Raw genomic sequence first — 25,439 nt, 5'->3', positions numbered from 1 at the left:
AAGCATGAGCTTGCTTGCTTACAACATGTAACTACTGCAGATTTTTTTCAGAAAAGAAAAAAAAGGTATCTGCCTAGAAGTGTCTCACATGACTTCCAGTCAAATTTCAGTATCCAAAGCAAGTCACACAGCCATGCTCAACTTCAAGGCAATGGAGAAGTGCAATCCTACCATGTACCCAAAAGAAAGAGAAGAATATCAACGCACATCCCTAACCACCACCACACCATGAAAGAAGCTCAGACCACACGTGGCACACAGTAAGCACCCAATGACTGATAGCTGCTGTTATTATTATCATGATTATTGAGGGCTCTGGGAAAAACTCATTCTAAAAACCCTAAGGCATAAAGCTGAATGAACATGCATATGTGAAAACAACGTCTCATGCACGTTATTTGCAATAAAGCCAAGGTGAATTTATAAGTATCTCACCGTGATGTGATGGAGGGATGTGTCAAAAAGTTTCTAGTAAGCAAAAAGTAGTAAACAAGAGTTACCAAAATAGTACAACTTATTCTGACTCCTTTAAGACATGTAAAATTTCAGTGACAATATCTTTATTTTATTTTGGAGAATATATGAAAATATTATGCAGCCTTTCACAAATTCACTTCTAATCTCAGAGCACTCCTTCCCCTACTCTCCCTGTAAGTTCTTAAGTGAAATCCTCCTGTGTGGGTTTTTAGGACCATAAGCATCAGTTAGGCAAAGAGTCTTATTTAGTGAAATGAGAGTTGAATTCTAATCCTAATTTGACCATAAACCAGTTCTATGACCTACCAAAATTTTTGACTAGGACACAACTAGTTACTCTCTTCCATCATCCATAAGATGACAATATTGACTAGATGGCCTCTGAAATCCCTTCCAACTCTGCTCTTCTGCAATCCTGAGAAACCATTTGAAAGAAGCTCTGATTTAGCAAAATCTAGTTAAGATGCTGAATCATGTTAAGACTTGACAGCACTTAAATCTTAAACTAGAAATAACTGCCACAACCACAGCTATGATGGTAGCAACAGAGCTTAGTTCAAGAGTGAACAATGGAAGAGAAGTCAGGAGCACCCGGGGAGAGCCCTGCTAGCATGAAATGTCGCAGGAAGAGCGGATAAGGGTGGACAGAGTATGACTATATGTGTAAATAAGGAGTCTGGTATTTGAACATGGTTTATGAAATCAGCCTTTTAGTAACACCTCATACCACATTCCAGCCATAGCTCTGCAAATCACTGAAGGTGAAAGGAACAAACCTGAAGCAAAGAGCCTCCAAAACTTCAAGACTTGGGATCTGTCAACTACCAGATCTCAATTCCAACAGACTGGGTTTTCCAATTCCTTAAGATGCCAAAGCAGTAGTCCAAATATGTGCCTAGGGATCAAGAACTTGAAATCCTTTGGAGAAAGTCAAACAAAAGAGCTCAAAGCTGCATGTTACAAAATGTTAAGCTCTCCCAATCAGTGATACTTGTGTCTCAGTTAAACAGTAGCCCCTGCCCATACAACCTACCATATACATTAACTCACTCTGAGAGTATAAAACTGTCCCCTACAACAGAATTAAAGGGAAAACAGTGCTGCTTTTTAATGAAAAACAATGGAAAACAATACAACATTAATTCATGCCATAAACAAAGCAAGAGACACTGCTGCATCAGTAATTTTGCTCTTCCTGCAGCCCTATTTATGATCTTTAAGAAGCTTTCTGATTCTAACATCTGTGAGTGTATAAAGCATATGGGGACACTCCTTACTGTCTCTCATGCTTCAAGAGTCACTGCTAAATGACTAAAAATCTCCTGCTTGAAAACTTAAAACCTGGCAAATAAATTTAATAAAATTACAATATGTTTAGAAAGATCCATTTTATTATGTCTAGACAGCATTCTAAAAAGCTATAATTCTACATGTGGATCTTCATTTACTTCCATAGCCATATTTCCTTCCACTTGTCAATCACAAAATAATTTCCAGTTCTACAATGAATATTAATCAATATATTAGAATCAATGTTATTCTTGATTTTAATGAGTTTAAAATCTGAAGTACAAGTAGATGGGGCTGGAGGCAGGGAAGAATATACAGCCCTGAATGAGTAAAAGAAATCCTTTCTTTTAACAAATCAATTTTTAAATATATTGGAAGAGGACAGAGGATAAGGTTCAATCCTTCAAGGGAGCTTTGGTTAATATTATTAAAAACAAAGATTATACCTTCATAAACTGAAAAAGCAACCTCTAAGTAAGCTGGTAAACCAGAAATACTTTACATAGGAAAAATCTCCATTAACTAGTCTAAAGTAATGAGAACCCTCAATAACCAGCGGTTTGGGGTTTTTGGTTTTTTTTTTTGCGGTACGCGGGCCTCGCACTGCTGCGGCCTCTCCGGTTGCGGAGCACAGGCTCCGGACGCGCAGTCCCAGTGGCCATGGCTCACGGGCCCAGCCGCTCCGTGTTACGTGGGATCCTCTCAGACCGGGGCACGAACCCATGTCCCCTGCATCAGCAGGCGGACTCCCAACCATTGCGCCACCAGGGAAGCCCTAACACAGGCAGCTTTTAAGTGTAATACTTTATTCTCAATATAAAACGCTGGTTATTGGGCTTCCCTGGTGCTCTGCAACGGGAGAGGCCGCAGCAGTGAGAGGCCGGCGTACGGCGTGGGGGGGTGGGGGGGGAAGCTGCCTGTGTTAAATCTTTATATGAAAGAAAAAAGCTTCAGCAGTCATGCTGAAAGACATGCATGTTAGTCACAGCCATGAAGGGTTATAAGGCCTCGCTGGAACAGCTACCTTGGTATTTGCACTTACAGGACACAGATCTAAATTTATTTTCTGATCCTATTATTTTCTTAACATCAAATCAACTTTTAGATAAAAATAAATAGGTAAGCATAAATGGAAAAAATAGTGCTAAACTTTATTATATGATTTGTTTAGTCTCATTTTAGCCTAAAGGACAGTCTTGTCCCATATTGTATTTTCCTTTCTAAGTGAAAAGAAAAAAAAAGTCCACTATTTTCCCCAAAAAGTGCGGGGGCGGGGGGTGGCAGGGGTGTTAAAGGGTCTAGAGTTGTGCTGTCAAATGCCAGAGCCACATGTGGCTATTTAAACTTAAATTCACAGATATTAAATAAAAATTTAAATTCTGTTCCTCAGTCATACTAGCCACCTTTTAGGAGCTTCAAAAGCCACATGTGACTTGAAGTCCTGCATAGATGTAGGACATTTTACATCATAGCACAGAGTACTACTGGACAATGATGATCTAGAACAATGCTTCTCAAATTTAAAGGTACACAAAATCATCAGGATAGTTTGTTATAACACATACTACTGGTCTCCACCCCGGGTAGTTTATTTCAGTTGTCTGGAATGGAGCCCAAAACCGGCATTTCTAACAAGCTTCAAGATGACACTGATACTGCCTATCATCTTGAGTAGTACTCTCTAGGGTAAAGGACTAGCTTTTGCTTTTTCCTAATCCACCATTGACCAATGCTTTTATAAAATACTAGAAAAGTCAATTATCAGGAAAAAATACTTTAAACAAGGACTATACCATAAACTTATACTTTTAAAATTATCAGATTCAACAGACAAATCGTTTTTCTAAAAACTGTAGTAAAAGCAGCTAAATACCTTCTCTCAAGTTCTGAACTTAGCTCATGGCAGACAGATAACAAACAGTTCACAGACCTGCACAGATCCAGACTAAGTGTGAGTAGCCCTTAGATCTAGAAGAACTTTCTTTTTACGATTATCTCTTTTGGAGCTGGTCATTAAGGATCTCTTTCATATCCTCTACCATTTCCTCAAGGTTATTTTACAACTCAAGGCAAAAATGTTATTTCCATGAAGCAGAAAACCACCCACCCACCCCCGTCCAGTCCCTTAAAACAATAATATACAGGGTCTGCTCAAAGAAACAACCTGACAGGTCATCATTTACGTGATCTAAATCTGTCACATGGTCAACAAAGATGATGGCTTGACTTTTTCATGCTAACCCAAGGTTGAACTTAGACTGCTAACACTGCAAAAGTTGGTAAGCCAAGATACACAACATTAATAGAGTCTCTGCGTTAAATCACAGAAAATTTCTTTCAGTAAATAAAATCGACGATCTGGACCTACCTTTCCAGACACAATCCCTAAAAGGATTTCTTATGAATACTGATGATTTCCCCAAACCCAAAATGAACAGTCCAGGTAAGTTTCTTTACTCTTGTATACTTAGGGAAGGAACACATCAAACAGAATCCCCTTTTAGGACTCAATGCCCTTCAGCAAACTACCTAAAGCTTACCTGTTTTCCTCAATTCATATATCAAACCAAACAAACTGATTTTTCTTCTACTCAACTTCTGGTCTGGCCCAACAGATGGACTTCTATGAGAAAATCTGCAGGATAACTTCAGGTCAGACACTTCCTAGAGGCTACTCTTAAGAATTTTCTTATTGCTCTGTAATTTTGTTTTACCAGTTTGTTTGACTATTACTTAAATAAATTATAAAATAAGTCTCTGAGAACTTTAATATGTGATCCTTTTTCCTATAGTAATATCTGGTTTAACAGAACTTCACATATATGCATGTTCTGTATAAAATAAGGTTACATGCTCAACTAGACATTATTTTAAGAAAAATACCACTTAAAATTAACAACATTAACAGGAAAGTTACAAGGCATATATCTCATATAACATCTGGGGAATATAAAAATGGGGGGAGTTTTTTTTAATGTACTGTTTTAACCATTTTTTAAAATAAATTTATTTCTTTATTTATTTTTGGCTGCATTGGGTCCTCGCTGCTGCACAGCAGGCCCTCCCCAGCTGTGGCAAGTGGAGGCCACTCCTCATTCTGGTGGCCTCTCCTGCTGCGGAGCACAGGCACACAGGCTTCAGTAGCTGTGGCTCACAGGCTCCAGAGCACAGGCTCAGACCCACGTCCCCCACGCTGGCAGGTGGATTCCTAACCACTGTGCCACCAGGGAAGCCCCATCTTTTTAACTGTTTGCTTACAATGTCAGAAAGAAAACCCTTTTCCTCCTAACATATCGAATGAAACACTAACAGAATGAGTAAGAAGTAGAATCCAAAGCAAGATAATATCAGGAGCTTCTGCCATGGCCACCCCCTCCAGTCCCATCTGCAGAGGCAGATGGCTGAAACCAAGAGGCCCAGGACCCTCTAAGCCTGTCTTGTCACCTGCTCCAACCTTCACTCTATCAGGCTGCATGGGCAAAGGCATGGAACAGCTTCCCATGTATAACAATAAGGTAGGGAAGAATTTGGGGGTAACCCTTGCCTGCATGTCACCCTGAAGGATGCAGAAAGACTTCCCCAAGCCTAGGCCAACTGATCCAGACTGAGACTGCAGCAACTGCTAAAGGGCAAAAAAGACCCAAAGAAGTCAGCCTCTGGGCAAAAAACTTTTGCTCAAACAAAACAACTGTTTTGTAAGGACCTAAATCAGTGACCCTTCATATTATTTTTGCATGCAGGTGGGAAGAGATGGGGGAGAGGAGACGGTGGGGATGGGGGGAACCACAAATCCCTTTAAGAATCATAAGAAATGATGGATTGGCGTCCCATAAACATGCACACACAAACAGTATTTTGCATACTATTTCGGGCAGTTCACAGATGAGCTAAAGACTTCCTTGGTGTCCATGAATCCCAGGATAAAAAGCATCAACCTAAATAGGTAGGAACCAAAGGTCAGTGCTAGGATAGCTAGACCTTCATTTAACCTGAAGCGTGACCTTTTACAGAAAGACAATTTTAGAATTTAAAAATATAGATATTCCAAAAATAAAATGCCTTGATCACATAGCTGTATAAGAAAATCCAAAATATACTAAAATTTTACAGATAATATATTTGATCCATAAAATTAGATCAGTGAAAACTCCCTACAAGAATCTTTAATAGAGTAAAAAAGTAGACAAACAGAAATCTCCCTTGGGAATTCCCTGATGGTCCAGTTGTTAAGACTCCACGCTTCTATTGTAGGGGGCACGGTTTCGATCCCTGGTGGGGAACTAAGCTCCAGCATGCCGCCCCGCCAAAAAAAAAAGAGAGAAAAAGAAATCTCCCTTTACTCTTTAACAAAATTCAAACATGCACCCATCACATTGTAAGTGTTTGGATTCATGTCCTGAAGTTATCTTAAAATTCTGCTTCCCAGTTTTCCTGAAATTTTCAAACACTGTCTCAGTATGTTAAGTTCTTCTGAAATAGCCAGTGGATAAAAACACCATGGAAGTCTATTGAAAAATCAGGTTTTTTTCTTTGCTAAAAATTTTAAGTCCTTCATTATTACTATAAAGAAAAAGGTTCATCAATTTTGAAAAATTCCTCAAAATATGGGCTATTTATGTCATATATTATCAAAGATCCTAACAATCTCAATGGCAAATGGCACAAAGAATAAAAGTAGGAGAATGTAAGGAATCACTATTACAAACTAGAAAAAACAACTAATACAGGTACCACAGCAAAACTAAACATTTTTCTCTGGATTTTATGCAAATAATCTGGTTCAGAAATTGGAAAAGAGGTGGATATTTTAAAATAACTCTGGTTTACTACCTTCAAGACTTTTATGGAAGTAACAGAATTTCTCATGAGCCTCCACAAAATGAACTAAAGAGAAGAACATGTTGGCAAGGAAAAACTGACTGCATTCTCTCTCTGCAATTCATGGTTATTACTGTACTAGGCTAACTGTGAACTCCTAAGTGCCCCAGAAAGACCTCTCCCACACCATGGAGACAAGGGGGGGCCGGGTGCCCTCACTGTATTCCAACTTGCCTCTTCAGTGACAAATTCTCGAAATGGAGAAGTAAAAATGGGCGGGTGTACAGAACTAACGCAAAGTGTGCTAGTTAATCTAGTACCATACCACGAAAGCATGACAGCACACTCCAGCTTTTTAAGAAATCTTTAGAGAGTGTTGGTGGTGAAAAGAATATGTGCTTTGAAAAAAAAAAAGAATATGTGCTTTGGGTCGAGATGATGTGGGTTCGAATTCTGACTCTAACCTGAACCAGCTTTGTGGCCTTGAACAAGTTATTTCATTTATTTGAGCTGCAGACCATGGAGCTCACAGAGTGGCTAAGAAAACGGGGATATTTTTTCTCATCTCTATAGTCCCAGCACCTGGCTAAGTGCTGGACACAGACCAGGTATTCACTCATCCAATGCTTTTTTTGCTTCCCTCGCAAGTGTGTTATATTCTACTGCAAACAAAAATGTTCTCTAGGGAACAGATATCTAAGCTCTAGCTATTTTCTATGTATTTCGAAGAGTTTTCAATATAGTAATAATCTGGTACAGGGGAATGCAGGCAGTCCCGTGGAATCCACTGTAGCTTTTTGCCTGAATTACACTAAAGCTTTGTATGAAGGATGGAAGTATAAAAAGAAATACTAAATAATTTTTTAAAATAAAACGATTTCAGGGGAAAAGGATAAATTAGGAGTTTGGGATTAACAGACACACACTACTATATATAAAATAAACAAGGACCTACTGCATAGCACATGGAACTATATTCAATATCTTGTAATAACCTATAATGAATAAGAATCTGAAATATATATATGTATATATAACTGAATAATGAAACTAACACATCATAGTAAATCAACTATACATCAATTAAAAGAAAATTTTCAAGAAAATCACTAATGGAGGTATGTTTTCTCTTAAAGGTAGTTGTTATCAGTTATTACCCAAAGTTTTATTTATTTATTTTTCATCTTGCTGGTGCCTGAGCTTATGTACATGAAATAAAATGGTACTGTTGGACAACTTAAAAAAAATATTTCAAACCTTGTTATACTGGAGGGACGAGAGAATAGGGTGAGAACATACTCTCCTCAGTTGATTTAGATACTGTCATTGTCATATACCAAAGATATTTATGCAGGTAGAATCCTTAAATCCTCAAACCGGTTCAAAAGGGTTCAGAACATGAATCCATGTGTGACTCCACTTGGTTATTACAAAGTCTTCCCATGAAAGTTGAAAAACATAGGCACCTGCAGTGAGAATCAAGCCTGAGGTGGTGGAACCCTTTTTCCTCATGGTTTAACACAGGAAGACATAACCACAAACTCTGCTTGGGGCATTTTCCTGACCCCCAGGGCAGCATTTAGGAGAACTGGAAAAGCTGGTGAGGTCAGGGAAGGCCAAGGTCAAGAAGGGGGGGCGGTGGTCACAGGGCTGGATGAGGGGCAGGCAGGGCTGGGGGCTCACAAGGAAGAGGAGGAGGTGGCCAGAGCTCTGATTCTGAGGAGTTTAAGCTGCACTCTTGCCCCCACTGGTCACCACGTGGCCGCCTCTGGGGACAGTAACTTGGAGGCAGCATTTGTGGTGATGTCCCATCAGCACCTCACACACAGCATGTCCTTCTGCCGGTCCTGCTCCTCTCCAGGGCTCCCCAAGCCAGGTCACTCACAGTCTGCCCATTTCTCCCCACTGTGGCCCCTCCCGCCCAGGCCACCAACATCTTGCCCGACCACTGGTCACTCTCCCTCGGCTCCCTCCTGCCCTCTGGCCACCATAGTCCACCCCTCCCCAGCAGCCAAGGGATCTTTCTAGAAAGCCAGTTGGACAAGCCCTTCCTTGCTTGGCCTCTGCAGCACTCTGAATGAAGTCCCGGTCTCTTATCACATCTCCAGCTGCTCTCTGGCTCCACCCTCCCGACACCCGCCCTACCCTGCCCCTGCTGGCCTCAGAGTCTCTGCCCCAAGCCATACATCCATCCAAGAAAACTGAAAAACGTCTTCGAAACTTCTCTAAATCAGAGATCCCCAAGACACAGTAGCCCAAAGGCCTGTTGTTTCTGATAGATTTTTTGTAATTTAATAGCAAAACTCACTAATGAGATGTAGTTTCTAAAGAGATAAGATTCTGCTTCAGATTTTCTTTGGTATTTGAAATAGTTATGAGAAAAGTAAATCAATAAATACAAAAAACGAACTGCCAAAGGATCTTCCAGAAATGCAGTAACGTTACTTGTGGCCTCCCACTTCACTTTCAACTGGCCATTCGATTTCTCCCGTGATTTGCCTGAAGTAATATACTGATGAGTTCAGAGAACTTCGGACTAAACTAATAATAAATTGTAAAAATAATTAGAGGGCTTCCCTGTGGCGCACTGGTTGAGGGTCCGCCTGCCGATGCAGGGGACGCGGGTTCGTGCCCCGGTCCGGGAAGATCCCACATGCCGTGGAGTGGCTGGGCCCGTGAGCCACGGCCGCTGGGCCTGCGCGTCCGGAGCCTGTGCTCCGCAACAGGAGAAGCCACGGCAGTGAGAGGCCCGCATAACGCAAATAATAATAATAATAATAATTAGAAAGCTATAGAACATTAAAAAGTTGTGGGAAAAGTGATCATATTCCAAGACTGCGCAGTGCTATAACAGAAGAGCTAAATGTAAAAAGCAAAAAACTAACTGCAGTATAAAAGATGAGACTCCAGGCAGACTGTAATACTGCGATGAGACACAGCTAATTTCACAACAGATCTAGATTTACTTTGCCCATGGCCCCACTACAGCAAGAACAGTATCATAGTCTGGTTACTATAAGGGAGAGTCCAAAGTTAGCCAAAAAAAAAAAAAAAAAAAAAGGCGGAGGGAGGTAATTGTAAAGGTTAGCTTTTAATAGTCCATTAATCAAGAAAAAAGTTTAAATAATTCATCATACTTCATCTAGGAAATCTGCCCTGGGACAGAAAAGAAGTCCAAAATTAACCTTTTTACAACTCCACATTTTCCCAGGCCTTTTGTTACAGTCATTTATTGCTTATATGAAACCACCTGTTCTGATTGGCATAAACCCTTTTACTTGACATTTCACGCCTAATCATTTTATCACACATGGCTCTCAAACCTTCTCTCTATTCCCAGAGAGCCACAAAGTTTAGAAAAACTATCTCCCTGAGGCTGCCAACCTGATCTTCCAATTTGGAATACCAACAGATTCTCCTGTGCCATGCACAGTCTACGGACACAAATCCCCAGTAAGAAAGATAGCTCATAATTAGCCCTGGGAACACAGCAGAGTGGCCCTTGTCTGGACTCTTCGAGGGGTCACAAGCATATCCCCTTAAAGTACGTCAAAATTTGGAGCCTACAGGGATGGTATTCCTATAACCCATTTGAGAAACAATAGTCGAATCTCAGGCAATACTGCAGACTCTCTAAAAATTGTAAAAAATTTTAAATGGCTATTTTCTCCGTTCATGGATGTGCTACACCAGAAATGAGCAGTGTGGAGAATAACGTTCACACACAGTCCCAAAGATGCCTGGAGATGCCAAGGATTCACTAGAAACCTTGGCCGGACTACTAATGGTCCATAAACCCTAATTTGGAGATCACGGGCCTACAGGTTCAAAATTGAATTATACTGCCTTATTAGATCACACACTACCGAAACCACAGTCACATCAATCATAACTGGAACTAGGAACACTTTAGGTACACAAATATGAGTCTGCTTATGCATTTTTAATTGGATCAAATAAAACAAACTGCAAACAAACTCAAATTTCAATTATCTCACTAGTGAGGGGATTTCCTAACAGCGTCTTTTTAAAAACCAAGTAGCTGCCAACCCTCTGCACATCTGACAGGCATATCTCTGGAAAATTGGGGATAGACTCCGTTACTTCTCAACAGCGAAGGAAATAAATACCCTGAAGGGGACAGATTTCGTTTTTGTTTTTGTTTTTTAAAGCTCAAACATGCAATGTAATAATGCACAAAACTTGGCTGCGGGGTTGCTGGACATCTCCAGGGTTCCAATTCTCGGGGCGAGTGCGCGCTAGTGCGTAAGAAGGGGGCGTAGGGGGTGCGCGCTCGGAGGACGCGCCGGGGCCCCCGCCCCCTCCCGGAGCAGCAGCCTGGCACCAGCCCACCCTCCTCCACCCCTGCAAAGAGACGCAGGACGCCAATAGAGCAACTTCTCCGCGGGGGCGGCGGCGGGAATAGCGGTCACCCCGGCCCCGCCGCTGCACGGCCGGGGGTCTCTCCTCGGCCGGGCCCCGGGCGAGGCGGGAGGGAAGGGGGAGCGCTCCGCACGCCCCGCCCCCGCACGCCTGGCCCGGGGCCGGGGGCTGCCCGGACCCCCAACCCTCCGCGCGGCCCGCAGCGGCGCACTCCCAAGGACGGCCGCCCGGCCTGAGCGCGAGGCGGAGCGGAGCGTGGCGGAGGCCGACCCCTCGCCTCAGGCCTCAGGCCGCCGCCTGCCCCGCTCGGACCCCGGCCCGGCCGGGCCTCGGCACCGCCGCATCCCCTCATCCTGGCTTCATTCATAGGGGCACCGCAGCCCGGCCGGCGGTGCGGGGCCGGGGACCCGCGGACAAGACCGACCCGCCGAGGCCGGGGAAGAAAATAAAAAGTTAAGAGAAGAACTTACCTAAAATGGCTCCTGCAGCAGCCAAAATACAAACAGCTATTATTTGGTGAAGTTTAGCTCAGACACCCTGCAAGGACACCCTAACCCGGCTCGGGCCCGCCTTCCCTGCCATGCCATTGGGCTTCGCCGGCCCAAAACACAGAGTCATTGGTCAGCCTGGCTGCCGCTCAGACAGAAGCCCATTTCAAGCTTGCTTGCAGGGGCGAGTGATGGGCTCGCTCCATTGTGCTCGTATTTGCATGGATGTGATAGCGGCGCTGATTGGCCGGCGCCGGGGCCGCCCCGCCCCCTGCCTCGCGCCCCCCGCCTTGGAGACGCCGCTGCGCGCGGCCCCGCCCCCCGGGACAGAGCGGCGGGGCCACGGGGGCGGGGCGGGGCCGGGGTCCTGCGGGCCTAGGGGGCGGGGCGGGGTCCTGCAGCCGCAGACAGCGGCAGGGGGCGGGGACCTGGAGCACGCGCGCGCGCGCGCGCGCGCGGGCGGGGTGGGGGTTCAGCCAGCAGGTGGAGGTCTCTTAGGTAGCGGGCTAGCCATATGGAATACCCTGGATTGGCGTCTCCGGGGCTGGGAGAGGTTGTGACTGGGGTGCCGCGACAGAGGGATTCCACTGGGGCCGAGGTCCCGTTGGTCAGGAAAAGAAGATTCCGAGAAGCCAGGCGAAGAGCCAAGGAGCCCCGAGCTCTGTCTCCAGCCGCATCCCTGCTGCTCCTTTTGGCTCCCTGGCACTCCTGGCACACGGGCTTCTTCCCAGGGACCCCCCGCACACCCGGGGAGTTTTCAACCCCGGGGGTCTTGCGGCGCCTTGGATATACCTCCGTAAAATCAGGTGTTGAGCTATGGTGTGTTTATGTTCAGGCCTGTCTCCCTCACCATCCTTGTAGCATCCTCAAGGACAGGGCCCAGCATATGGCAATGATTCAACTAATTGTTTAATATTCTTTAATTCGTTCGTTAGTAGCTAATTTTTGAATGCCCACGAAATGCCAGGCATTGATCTAAGACAGGAGATACAGCGGTCAATAAGACAAAGACCTTGCTCTCATGGAATGGACCTGCTAAGGGGAAAGAAAGACAATAAACAAATACAGGGGGAGAGGTAGTGATAAATGTTATAAAGAAAATAGATGCAGGCAGAGAGGAGGAATGAGGAGTTGGGCCTGTCTGGCTGAATACTCTGTATGGCATCCATTACTGCCCCCCTCCCAGATGTGGCAGTCACCTCACCACCTTACCCCCTGCTTGCCCCCATCACAGGTGTTTCCTTAACACCCACAAAAAAAAAAAACGGTTGGCTTCTGACTGTGGAGGCTCATTTTACCTTAATTAAAGTAGGGATGATCTGAGTCCTGATGATTCCAAGAGCTGTTTGTCTGATACTTTTAAGATGAACATGGTCTGACTTTGTCAGAGGTAGCTGTAATGATTTAGCAGAGCCTTACTGCACCCCCAGAGAGAGGATATTTTTAGTGTCTTTGAAACCCCAGCATTCCTATGATTTTCATCCCATGGCCCTAACTCTCTTCTGAGGACCACTTCTTCACTTCTCGGCAGACACCAGAGATTTCTCCAGTTTGAAAATACAAAGATAGCAGCGCACCACCCCCACCCCCACCCCCCCGCCCCCTGCCACCTGTCTACCTCACCTGTGCACATTTCTTTCATTTGACTCAAGACTGGCCAAGATGTATCACGGTCCTTCCCTCCTCCCTCCTCTTTCTTCTTTCCTTACACAAATATTTATTAAGCACTACCTATGTTCCAGGTATTGTTCTAGACATTCAACAAGGCAGATGACATCTCTGACCTCAGGGAGCTTATAGTCCAGCTGAGGACAAGGTGGCGTTTGACACATGGATCCTGAAGAGCTCCAGTCCTGCCGAGCTGCTGGTGAGTGAGTATGCAGAGAGCTGCTTGTCCCCACTGACTCACGGAGATAGCGGACTTGCCCTCCTGAACCAGCGGCTGCAGGGGCTGAAGCAGGACCAGACAGCTACAGCTGTAGCTGGTAGCTACAGCCTCTTCAGTCTGACACCAGGATCAAGGTTCTAAAACTGCTCATGGGACTTGGGTTTGTGAACTTTAGCTTCTGGAAAGGGGCTGGGAGCAGAGTTATATCAGAGGCAGACTTGGTGAGTCCAACATGGGAGTCGAGTGGCCCTCCTTTCACACAATCAAATCCTGTGCCCACAAAAGATGACATAGCACAGATGAGGTGGGGGAGGAATGGGACTCCCAGCAGAGGGAGGAGAGTGTGTATATGCCAAAGCATAAAAGCAAGGACACTGTTGTGAGGTGGGGGAGGGGGAGGGAGGAGGGAGGGAGATTTGTCAGTAATTCCTGTTCTTAAACTTGAGAAAAGTCAGTAGCACGTAAGAAATTAAACACACGCAAAGACACAAATGTTATATCACTAAACAAGAAATCAATAGGAATGCATGATTGATTCACAAATGAATGGTACAGGTACAAGCAAAGGAAAGATTTGGTAGCTATACTCAGGAGAGGCAGCAGGCTTGACCTTCAAAGAGACAAGTCTGTAGAACCGACCAAGGTTAGTGGAATCTGACCCTTCCAACAGTTCCGCAGTATCCAGGGGCTGGAGGGGAAACACAGACAGCTAAGTGTCTTTTAGCTGTACCCATGCATGGGGACGTCTTAGCCTGGGTTCTCCAGAATGCAGAGGCTGATTCTGTAGGGCAGGAGTAAGAGGCAAAAGGTCTAAGGTAGGAGACTTTCTCTTTCTCCCAGCCCAGTGGCTAAGACTCTGCGCTCCCAGTGCAGGGGCCTGGGTTTGATCCCTGGGCAGGGAACTAGGTCCCACATGCCACAACTAAAAAGAGCCCCCGGGGGCTTCCCTGGTGGCGCAGTGGTTGAGAGTCTGCCTGCCGTTGCAGGGGACGCGGGTTCGTGCCCCGGTCCGGGAAGATCCCACATGCTGCGGAGCGGCTGGGCCCATGAGCCATGGCCGCTGAGCCTGCGCGTCCGGAGCCTGTGCTCCGCAACGGGAGACACCACAACAGTGAGAGGCCCACGTACCAAAAAAAAAAAAAGAGCCCCAGGTCACAACGAAGATCTCATACATGGCCACGAAGATCCCACGTGCCACAACTAAGACCTGGCGCAGCCAAATAAATAAATAGTTTTTGTTTGTTTGTTTTAAAAAGGAGTAAAGTAGGGAAGAGGGAAGAGCCATTACCAGGATGCTTATTCATGTGGCCTCCACTGAGTGTGGCTGATTGCTCCCACTCAAGGGATTCTCCTCTGAGAAGCCACATAAAATGAGTTTCAGTACAGCCTGTGGGAGAGGGAAGGGAAGGAAATTTATCTACTAGCTCATCTTGAGTGAATTCTTATTCATTCCAGTTTTTCACGCATAGGTGCCAAGTGGGGTTCTGTGGTGTCCCAAAATTCAGTGTTAAGGAGTGTGCAGCAGGGCCATGGGGCAAAGGATGATCAGGATGCAGCTTTGAGGAACTGGAACCCGTGCAGAGCTGGATGCCACAGCAGCGGCTGGGACAGAGATGGCTGGCTCTAAGAGGCCCTGAAGTTCTGACATGGGAGTGATGTCAGTGACGCATGACTTTCTGTACCACATAGTACATCCGTGTTTACAAAGGGCCCCAGAAGAGCAATCCTTAGGCGCTCTGAAGGGGAGCCATGAGAGGGCTGCCAACAGTTCTGGAACTTTGTGACAGTAACTCTAAAAACACGAGTTGCATCCTGCCTGACCATGTTCTCTCTTGCCTTCCTGCCTCTGTTCACTTGTCTGTTTCCTCCATTAGACTGTGAGCTTCCATATTGTACTTGTTTATATATCTCTGGCAGAGGAAAGGCTACTTTCCCCACCTATTTCATTTTCCTGCTAGGCTCATAGCAAAACTACATTTCTGAGTTATCAGATAGGTCCTTGTGACTGAGCTCTAACGGAATCTGGACAGAAGTGACACAAATATATCCCATTTCTAAGCATCCCCTAAAACTTCCTATGTGATCCTCCAATCTCTTCTCCTATCCTCATCTGCCGGCCAGATGCAAAACTATCTAGTGGAGGAATCAAGAGGCCCCAGAAAATGGCAATGACATGAGTCTGCGTCACCAACTGACCGCGTGGAGCAGAACCCGTGTGCTTCCCTGCACTGGACTGTGCTATGAGGGAGAAATAAACTGTCAAAATGTCAAGTCACTGAAATGTGAAGGTTGTTTGTTACAGCCATTAGTACACTCTGACTAATGCAGTTCTTATCTACATTCATTTGATTCTTTGTCCCTCCAGGGCAAGGACTATTTATTTGGCTTTGTAACTCAAGTACTAGTACAATGTCTGGCTACATAGTAGGAATTGCTCAAAGTATGAATGAGCTGATACCTGAGCCTGGTCTAAAGCATCAAAGGTAGAATGCCAGGTAAGGTGGCAGGTGGAAAGTGTTCCACTCAGGAGACACAGCATGTGCTGCAGAGGCAGAGAGACTGGGGTGAACATATGCAGTTCTCAGCAGTACAAATAGTTCATGATTTGAGAGTAAGATGGCTAGGGTGAGGCTAGAGAGAAGACAGGGGCCAGATCATTAAAGGTCTTTTTTTTTTTTTTTTTTTTTTTTTTGCAGTACGCGGGCCTCTCACTGTTGTGGCCTCTCCCGTTGCGGAGCACAGGCTCGGGACGCGCGGGCTCAGCGGCCATGACTCACGGGCCCAGCCGCTCCGCGGCATGTGGGATCTTCCCGGACCGGGGCACGAACCCGTATCCCCTGCATCGGCAGGCGGACTCTCAACCACTGCACCACCAGGGAAGCCCCAAAAGGTCTTATTCATTACATGAAGGAGTCTGAACTTTTTCCTATAAGAATCATTCAAGGATTTTAAACAGGGATGTGATACCATCACGTTTATGTTTTAGAAAGATCTCTCTAGCAGCCTAGAAGAAGGATGGATTAGAAAGGAAGAGGCCAAAATGTGGATTTTTTTTAAAGTAACATTTCCCTTTGCTCTAAATCATTCTTCTCATGAGATGCTACAGTAAAAAGAGTTTTGGGGTCAGGTTGGTTTGGACCTTGTGCATACTTGAGCCCCTCTTGGAAGCTCCCATTGTTCATTAAAAACTCGGAGAAGTCCTGTATTAATGAAATCTGTTAAACTTTAACATAACATTTCTCAAAATTATTTGGCCCTTTTCATTTAATACCCATTTAAACTAGTATTAGGATTAGATTTGCCTACATATCACACACACACAAAAGGACAAAGGGCATTAGTAACACTGACGTTTATTTTTGTCTTGCATAAAAGAAATCTGGGAAGCAGGCAGTGCAGGGGAGGCATGGAGCTCTGTGGTATCTTCAGCAACCCAGGCTTCAGTATTTTTGCTCCACCATTGTTGACTTTCATTCCCAAGGTCACTTCATGGTCCAAAGTGGCTGCTGGAACACCAGTCCCTATTTTTTTGGATGAAAAAAAGGAAAGACAAATAGGAAAAAGTGGAGTTGAGTCATATCCCTTAAACAGCCTTCCTGGAAATACTACACATCACTTCTGCTTACATCTCATTGGCCAGAACTCGGTCACATGGCCACACCAAGCTGCAGAGGAGGCTGGGAAATATGGTATTTAAAAAAACTTTTGCTTGGCTATGTGTCAATTTAAAAATTGAGGTTCTTAAAAAAAAAAAAACAAACTTGAGGTTCTTGGGACTTCCCTGGTGGTCCAGTGGTTAAGACTCTGTGCTCCCAATGCAGAGTGCCCAGGTTTGATCCCTGGTCAGGGAACTAGATCCCGCATGCTGCAACTAAGACCCAGCGCAGCCAAATAAATAAATAAATAAGTATTTTTAAAAATTGAGGTTCTTAAGTTTCCATCAACAGATGAATAGATAAAGATGTGCTATACATATATATATGATGGAATATTACTCAAGCATACAAAAGAATGAAATATTGTCATTTGTAACAACATGGATGGACCTAGAGATTATCATGCTAAGTGAAGTCAGTCAGACAAAGACAATTATATATTACTTATATGTGTAATCTAAAAAATAATACAAATGAACTTATTTACAAAATAGAAACAGACTCACAGACATAGAAAACAAACTTATGGTTACCAAAGGGGGAAGCAGGAGAAGGGATAAATTAGGAGTATGGGACTAACAGATACACACTACTATCTATAAAATAGATAAACAGCAAGGACCTACTGTGTAGCACAGGGAACTATATTCAATATCTTGTAATAACCTATAATGGAAAAGAATCTGAAAAAATATATATATATATATCTGAATCACTTTGCTGTGTACCTGAAACTAGCACAATATTGTAAATCAACTATAGTTCAATTTTAAAAATTAAGATTCTGTCACTAAAGAGTTGAGAGACTCACTTAGCAATCTTTGGCACAGTGTCCCACAGAAATAGTATTCCCAGAACATAAGTTGGGATAAAATGACTAAGTAAGGAGACTGACTTTTTAAACATTTTTAACATCTTTATTGAAGATAATTTGCATACCATACCCCACACCTACTGCAAGTGTAGAGTTTAATGATTTTTAGTAAATTTATACAGTGGTGCAACCTTTACCACAATCCAGTTTTAGAAAATTTCCACCACCCCCAGGAGTTCCCTTCTTCCTGTTTGCAGTCACTCCCCACTCCCACTCCCAGGCCCAGGCAACCATTGATCTGCTTTCTTCTCTATAGTTTTGCCTTTTCTAGAAATTTCATACTTACAGAACAGTGCAATATGCAGTCATTTGTGTCTGGCTTATTTCACTTAACGCAGTATCTTTGTGGTTCATCCACGTTGTAGAATATACTATCTGTTTATTCCTTTTTATCGCTGCAGAGTCCTCCATTGTATGGATATGCCATCTTTTACAATACTTATCCACTCGCCAACTAATGGACATTTGGATTGTTTCCACTTTGGGGCTACTGGGTCTATTATGAATAACGGTGCTATGAACATTTACATGCAAGTCTTTGTGTGGACATATGTTTTCATTTATCTTGGGTGGATACCTAAGGAGATCGATGCTTACAATCAAACATATACGTTGAAAGGACATTCACTGATTACCTGCAACTGACAAGCACTGTACTGGGTGTTGGGGATACAACGGTGAATAAAATGCAGCACAAACTCAGCCTTCCTGGAGCTTGCAATCTGTGAAGAAGACAGACGTTTAGTCAAATAATTGTGCAAACAAATGTAAAACATAACAGCAGTGGTAAGTGCCATAAAGGAAGGTCACTTGGTGCCATGAGAGCCTGTGCTGGAAGGATCTGCCTTGATCAAGGAGGTCAAGGAAAGCTGCCCATTAGCTGAGATCTGAAGTATACCAGGATGATCACCCCAATGAATTTTGTCCTTCAAAGTAGTATCTTATGAGGCCATACACTTATTCCCAATAATGCTGCCCTTGCAAACAATTCTGAGCCAATTTATAAGCATGCTGGTCCCAGACCTCTTTGCCCTCAGATAAAGTCCTCGTGTTTTAACCTCAGAATGTTTTGTTTTCTGATTAGACTGTGACGAATCCAACAAACCACATAAGAAAATCAACTGCATCCCTTTAGAGTCACTCTCACCAATTGCCAAAAATGGAATTCCCCTGCTATATCATGGACCTTATTCCCCAAGAGCTGGTGGAGAGGGGTTCATGGCAGTTTGCAAAAATAAACTCACAGAGGGACTTCCCTGGTGGTCCAGTGGCTAAGGTGCCATGCTCCCAATGCAGGGGGCCTGCTGGGTTCGATCCCTGCTCAGGGAACTAGATCCCACATGCCACAACTAAAAGATCCTGCACGTGGCAATGAAGATCACACGTGCCGCAACTAAGACCCGGTGCAAGCAAATAAATAAATGTATAAATATTTTTAAAAATAAAAATAAAAAATGAACTCACAGATATCATCTGTAACAGGAGGAGAGTGGGCAGTATCAGCTCTATTCTCCCTTACAGCTCGAAATCATGTGTCTGTGAATTTGCCACTGGGAAAATGCCAGTGACCCATGGTGTGTGGAGGTAACTCCCAAAAAAGAAATTTAAAAAATATGTATAGCCAGTGGCACTGCCCTGGCCTGCCAAAAGCACTTTCCCCAGGACAAAACTGGATAAGAATAGTTAATTAAACCCACAGGCTTTGGAGATAAAGAGATCTGGTTCCAATTCCACCTCGACCACTGGTGACCTTAGGAAAGTCACTTAACTTCGAGTTTTTTGATTTCGATAACAGGGTTGTTGTGTGGATTAAATTATTTGTACAAACTACTTAGCACATGGTAACTGCTGAAAAAATTGTTAATTACATCCTTTCCTGTGGTCCCTATTTTCCCAAGTTCTGTGTAGACCTTCCCCCTTCTGTTGACTGGCTTATTTTTGAAACATATTAATTCCATTGATTTGACCCAAGTCCATCTCTGTCCTTCTTGCCTTTGGCCTGAGGGACCTTCTGTCTTTTCAAGTGCCTTCTGCTGATATATGACCTCCATCCCTTGTGTATTAATTGGGCTGATTTAACTCTTAAAGTGCTGTAGAGCTCTCTCACCCATATACGGCACAACTACTATTTTGACTTTTTTCAATCTGAGTTTATATGTATAAATGACCGTGCTCACTTTCGGTAACTATGATTTATGGAAAGTCACACCTCAAATGTTCTTGGACTGGATTTTTTGAAAACACTGGTCACCCTACCCTGAAATAGCTCCATAAATCCTTCATTCTCACTCAGAAGTGTACTTTCCTGCAGCCACAGACCATTTTAGCCATAAAAACTTGCTGAAGCTGAAGCTTTTTACCAAGCCTCAAGTTGCTGTGGAATCCTTTTCCTTATGTGCACAATTCTGCCATCAACATTACTGACCAATTTAGAGACATGACTATCTGCAAATTGACTATTTAAAAAAAAAAAAAAAAAAAAAGCAATGCCGTTTTCACTCTAGGAATAAAGCACTACAGTTTCTTTTTAATTAATTAATTAATTAGTTTCCATGTTTTTTCCAGGGAAAAGTGTGGTAGCCATCCTCCCAGATGGCCCTCGATGGTCTCCACATGCTGGGGTTCAAACCCTTATGCTGTCCCCACCTATATGGGGTAAGGCCAACTAGGAAGGGCTTGCAGTGTAAAACCTATTTGCCATCTCCACGCATTAACTTTGACAGTGACCACGATGATGTAGTCCTTTCACCTGTAAAATAGGGATAATGCCCTGCCTAGGCAACTTACTAGGGTGCCGTCAGGGTCAAATGAGATGCAGCATGTAAAAGAGCTTTGGCATAAACCCAAGAATTATTATTGAGGATTTCAGGTGTAGTATTTTATACATGAGACATCAGAGTATAAACCCATTATGTATAATTTGCATGTGTCTTAGTGATAACCAGAGGCCATATTCATAAACCAGTGTCCTCACGTTGTTGAAATGTCAGTGCCTCCAAAATCTTTTGACTCAGGGCCATAGAATCTTCCAAATGCTAAGGTGTGACATCTTCCAAGAGCAGACTACTGATCGGTCATACAGAATTGCCAGGGCACTCTCCCTCTTCATGCATTTCTGAAATATTCTTTTGGATAACAGCACACTTTTCATTAAATTTTTCTTGAATGGTTTTGAAGAAGTGTAAACAATGCCCTCGAAGGACTGGCCAGTGTTGAGCTCCATGAAGTACCAGCACTTCTGCCTTCTGCTTACCCAACAAGTGAATGGCATTTGCAGGAGAAGAGCTGGGCTACCAAGACTTGCTCAGACAGTTTCATTCCAATTTAAACATGTGCCCATGATGGAGTCTTGACCTTAAAACTATACAGGAATCTAGCGGTCATTTAGCCATGGTTCTCAGTGTTAGGTCTCGACATGGCCAGTTATGAAGTATATGGTAATTTGTCACTGATCATATATAAAGGAGCACAGTCTAAATGACAGTCTAATTTACCTTTTAAAAAAAATAAATAAATGGGGGCAGATATTCTTATAATAATGTCACTCCTATTCATTTGTATTCTGATGTGCTCTCCTGAGCAGCAGAGCAGGGGGTGGCATTTCGCTGAGCGCTGGCAATGTCACATAGCCCATGGTGTACCTTTTCTGTGGCTCATCCTGTGGTGAGAGACTGTTCCCAGTTCTCACAACTATAAATCATGATGGTGTTGGTGAGGCAGTGGTGATTTTATAGTTACTGCCACTATTAATGCTTTGGCTTCAGTAGTATATGCTTTCTCAACTTATTACTAGTATTTGTTGTGCAGAAGTCTGGGAGAGGAACAAAACTTGTTAAAAATAAAGTTAGCCATATTTTATTAGTTTTTCCTTATATAATGGCAGTTTTTGAGATTTTTTGTAATTTTCAAATGGTTTTATGACCATCACACCATAAATATTTTCAGTACTATTTGGCTTACTTCCCTGGAGGGGAAAAAATCAACCTAGATGGTGAGAAGTATAGGTTTCATCCAAACCTCCTCATTGGAAATGGAAATAAAAACAAAAATAAACAAATGGGACTTAATGAAACTTAAAAGCTTTTGCACAGCAATGGAGAACATAAAGGAGATGAAAAGACAACCCTCAGAATGGGAGAAAATATTTGCAAATGAAGCAAATGACAAAGGATTTATCTCCAAAATTTACAAGCAGCTCATGCAGCTGAATATCAAAATAAACAAACAACCCAATCCAAAAACGGGCAGAAGACCTAAATAGACATTTCTCCAAAGAAGATATACAGATTGCCAACAAACACATGAAAGGATGCTCAACATCACTAATCATTAGAGAAATGCAAATCAAAACTACAATGAGGTATCACTTCACACCAGTTAGCATAGCCATCATCAAAAGGTCTACAAACAATAAGTGCTGGAGAGAGTATGGAGAAAAGGGAAACTTCTTGCACTGTTGGTAGGAATGTAAATTGATACAGCCACTATGGGGAACAGTATGGGGGTTCCTTAAAAAACTACAAATAGAACTACCATACAACCCAGCAATCCCACTACTGGGCAATACACCCTGAGAAAACCATAATTCAAAAAGAGTCATGTACCAAAATGTTCATTGCAGCTCTATTTACAATGGCCAGGACATGGAAGAAACCTAAGTGTCCATCAACAGATGAATGGATAAAGAAGATGTGGCACATACATACAATGGAATATTACTCAGCCATAAAAAGAAACAAAATTGAGTTATTTGTAGTGAGATGGATGGACCTAGGGTCTGTCATACAGAGTGAAGTAAGTCAGAAAGAGAAAAAAAAATACCGTATGCTAACACATATATATGGAATCTAAAAAAAAAAAAAAAAGTTCTGAAGAATCTAGGGGTAGGACAGGAATAAAGACACAGACATAGAGAATGGACTTGAGGAAACGGGGACGGGGAAAGGTAAGCTGGGACGAAGTGAGAGAGTGGCATGGACATATATACACTACCAAATGTAAAATAGGTAGCTAGTGGGAAGCAGCCGCATCGCACCACAGGGAGATCAGCTTGGTGCTTTGTGACCACCTAGAGGGGTGGGAGAGGAAGGATGGGAGGGAGACGCAAGAGGGAGGAGATATGGGGATATATGAATATGTATAACTGATTCACTTTGTTATAAAGCAGAAACTAACACACCATTGTAAAGCGATTATACTCCAATAAAGACGTTAAAAAAAAACAACCAAAAAACACAAACCTCCTCATTTGGGTCACAGGGGGTATAGCAGAGAAAACATTGAGACACAGCTCTGATCCAATACCTCGCCTGCACAAATACTCACATATTGCAAGTTTGCTTATTCTCCTTACTCCTTCTGGGTGTTAACAAGGGCAAGGGCAAATCAGGGTCACCACAGACAGAGGTCTGTAAACTAAGTAAAATTCCTGGAAGACCCATTGACATCGAGCAAGTACAAAGTACCACAGGCAAAATGGAGTCAGGATTAGGAGCCAGGAGCTCCAAGTCTTTTGGAGTAAGGATCAGAAAAATAGGTGGTTGAAAACAAATGGCAAAGATCCAGGTAGGATGATCTGTTGTGGTAAGTAGGTCCAAATGGTGATGTGTGTGTGTGTGTGTGTGTGTGTGTGTGTAGTCTTGGAAGGTTATTGTTTAGTTAATTAAAAGAGACGGTAGATAAGGGTAGCTCATGAATGATTAGATGGACGGTTGGATAGTTAAAATGCTGCATGAAAAATAATGAAATATCTGTGAAGCACAGTAAAGCAAAGCACAATAAAGTGAAGAAGAAAAAATGACGCATGAATGATTGGTGGAGGAATGGATGATTGAATGGATAAATGGAAATGATGAAATTAGGATGGATGGCTTATATGACAGATGAATGGGTGGTGGGCAAGTGAATGATTAGTTGGATGAATGGATAAATAAGTGGACAATGGATGGATGAATAGATACATACGTACATACATACGTGGGTACATAGATACTAGATGCAAACTGATGGATTGGTGGATGAACACAAAGATGGACTAATGAACAAATGGATGAATGAATGCATAAATGGATGGATGGTATGGTACAATGATGGCTCTCAAAGATGTCTTAATCCCTGAAATTTGTGAATATTTTAGATTACATGGCAAAGGGGGATTAAGCTTACTAATCAACTGACCTTGAGATGGGGAGATTATCCTGGATTATCTGGGTTGGCCCAATGTAATCACAAGTACCCTTATAAGAGAAAGGCAGAAGGGACAGATTTAGAGATTTAAAGATGGTAGGCTGCTGGGGGTCTTTTTGGTTTTTTTTTTTTTTTTTTTTTTGCGGTACGCGGGCCTCTCACTGTTGTGGCCTCTCTCGTTGCGGAGCACAGGCTCTGGACGCGCAGGCTCAGCGGCCACGGCTCACGGGCCCAGCCGCTCCGCGGCACGTGGGATCCTCTCGGACCGGGGCACGAACCCGCGTCCCCTGCAACGGCAGGCGGACTCTCAACCACTGCGCCACCAGGGAAGCCCCAGGCTGCTGGTTTTAAAGTTCAAGGAAGGAGACATGAGATCAGGAATGCAGGTGGGCTCTAGAAGCTGGAAAAGGCAAGGAAACAGATTCTCCCCTAGGACCTCCAGAAGTACTGCTGCTCTACCCACATGTTAATTTTAACCCCTTAAGACCCATTTTGGACAGCTGAACTCTAGAACTGTAAGATAATAAATCTGTGTTGTTTTAAGACGCTAATATGGTGATTTTGTCACAGAAGCGATAGAAATGGATGGATGGATGAGTGAGTCAATAAGTGGATGGAAAATGGATGATTAAATGGATGAATGATAAATGGATGGAGACACTGATAGCTGGGTGGACAAGTGGATGGATGGAGGGATGGGTGAATGCATGCATGAATAAATTGTTGGTTGGTTGGAGGGGTTGGTAAAAGAAAACTGGTTTCTCCATAACACTTCTGACGCCAAATGTGTGGGTCTTTCCCTCGCATTAATCAATCCTGACGCTAACTACCTGGAGTTAGCACAGACCCCCCCACAGGTTAAGGGCTCATCCCCACAAGCCTGCTCCCCCCACTCTGAATCCCAGTCACAAGTAGAGTGTTGCCCGGTTACTCACACTTCCATCCAACTTGTCTACAAATCAGGGTGGCCCATGACTCTCCCCTCAGGTTTGATAATTGGCTATCATGGATCACAGAACTCAGGGAAATGCTTTAGTTATGTTTACCAGTTTATTATAAAGAATACTGTAAAGGATACAAATGAACACGCATATGAGGAGGTATATAGGGCAAGGTCTGGAAGGGTCCTAAGCACAGGACTTTCTGTCCAGGTGCAGTTTGGGGTGTTCTACCCTCCCACTATGTGGATACATTCACCAACCTGGAACCTCTCTGAACCCCATAGCTGGAATTTTTATGGAAATTTCATCACTGTAGGTGTGATGAACTCAATCTCCAGTCCCTCTCCCCTCCCCAGAGGATGAAGGGGTAGGGCTGAAAGTTCAAAACTTCTAATCATAGCTTGATCTTCCTGGTGACCAGCCCCATTCTGAAGCTAT

At 43.5% G+C, this 25,439-nt stretch overlaps 1 protein-coding gene and 1 long non-coding RNA gene across 2 annotated transcripts in view; both read right to left on the bottom strand.

Annotated features, from left to right (window-relative positions):
- The window catches only part of CHD6 (chromodomain helicase DNA binding protein 6), a 215,825-nt gene extending 204,176 nt beyond the window's left edge, over window positions 1–11,649 (bottom strand). Inside the window, exon 1 of the mRNA XM_059038586.2 lies at window positions 11,439–11,649. The gene's annotated coding sequence lies outside the window, so the exon portion shown is untranslated. The remainder of the gene's footprint in view (window positions 1–11,438) is intronic.
- Window positions 11,650–16,677: 5,028 nt separating this feature from the next.
- LOC131741562 (uncharacterized) overlaps window positions 16,678–25,439 on the bottom strand; it is a 57,468-nt gene continuing 48,706 nt past the window's right edge. The window contains exons 2-3 of the long non-coding RNA XR_010836361.1: window positions 18,510–18,596; window positions 16,678–16,865 (exon numbers count right to left, since the gene is read on the bottom strand). This is a non-coding gene — a long non-coding RNA (uncharacterized lncRNA). The remainder of the gene's footprint in view (window positions 16,866–18,509; window positions 18,597–25,439) is intronic.

This window comes from Kogia breviceps, chromosome 14 (genome assembly GCF_026419965.1).
Source record: "Kogia breviceps isolate mKogBre1 chromosome 14, mKogBre1 haplotype 1, whole genome shotgun sequence".
NCBI lineage: Eukaryota > Metazoa > Chordata > Mammalia > Artiodactyla > Physeteridae > Kogia > Kogia breviceps.
The sequence above is the reverse complement of the archived record's forward strand: the minus strand, read 5'-3'. Positions and strand labels throughout refer to the sequence as shown.